Raw genomic sequence first — 1,380 nt, 5'->3', positions numbered from 1 at the left:
CTCTAATCTTTAAAATTTTCTTTCTTCTACTGTTTTGCTAATCCATCTTTTTCTAGTTCCTTTAAGTGATAGATTATATATTCCTTGTTTCTTGATATGTGCTTACTGTATATTTCCCTCTTAGCATTGATTTTGCTGTGTTCCATAGGTTCTTGCATAGAATGCAATGTAGGTTATAGCTTCATTTCAGTGTCTCAAGGCATTGTCTAATTTATTGTTTGACTTCATCATTAACTCAAGTCATACAGTAATGTATTATTCTGTCTCTGCATATTACAGGTTTTTCCCTTCAATTTTTTATGGTTGTAGTCTGAAAATATTGAGGTCAGTGTAGATGATTCCAACTTCATGAATTTATCGACACTCAATGATCCAATATGTGACGACTGTACCATAAGCACTTGAGAAGAATGTGTGCTCATCCCTCCCCCTCCCCAGGGGGAAGTAAGACAATGTTTACTAAATCTAATACTTAATAAAATTTAATAATAATGTTTATTAAACCCATTTTGTTTAGTCGATTATAGTTATTGATTCCCTATTGATTTTCTGCATGATTGATCTCTCCACTAATTAAAATGTGGCATTGATGTCCCTTATTACTACTGTGTTGATGACAACATCTGTTTTCAGATTGAATAATGAGTGCCTTATATAGTTAGATGCTATTTTGTTTGTTGAATACCTATTAATGAGTATTATGTTTCCCTGATACTCTTTACCCTTAATCATTATATATATGTATAATAATGATAAATCATTTTTTTTTATTTCCTTGATCCTACCTGTTTATTTTATAACAGGAAATCTGTTTTATCAGATATGATTATGACTGCTTCTATATTTTTAAGTTCCCATTTGTTCTTAGGATTTTTCCCCAAAGGTTTACTATCAATCAATGTTTATCTTTGGAGCTAAGATGGACTTCCTGGAGAAAGAAGAATATTGGGATTAGTTTTATACTCAATTGAGCCTATATGTGCCTATTGATAAATGGAATTATTCCATTTAAATGTATGAAAGACCTTTTGAAACTCAGCAAACTAGTGTGATGACTCAATTAGTGGATCCTCACCAATATGTTTATGATTTCAGGGTATGACCCAAAAGCAGACATACTGGACCCAAAAGCAAATAGTGTGAGACCAAATTCATAGGATTCATTTTCCCAAGGAAGGAGTTTTGGGAAGAGAGAATTTATAGGTTGGCATATAGCCGGATGTTGCCCATCGTAATCTAAATAACATACATTCAACAGACTAAGGATCTGGTTAAAGTGAAACATAACAAGCTGGCAGCTTCTCTACCCCTTCTCAGTATATGTTGCTCCAACAGCTTAACTGCTAAAAGAGTCAAATAACTTAACCTATTAAATATGCA

Source organism: Condylura cristata, unplaced genomic scaffold (assembly GCF_000260355.1).
Source record: "Condylura cristata isolate star-nosed mole 26May11 unplaced genomic scaffold, ConCri1.0 scaffold00003, whole genome shotgun sequence".
In the NCBI taxonomy this organism is placed as follows: Eukaryota; Metazoa; Chordata; class Mammalia; order Eulipotyphla; family Talpidae; genus Condylura; species Condylura cristata.
The sequence above is the reverse complement of the archived record's forward strand: the minus strand, read 5'-3'. Positions refer to the sequence as shown.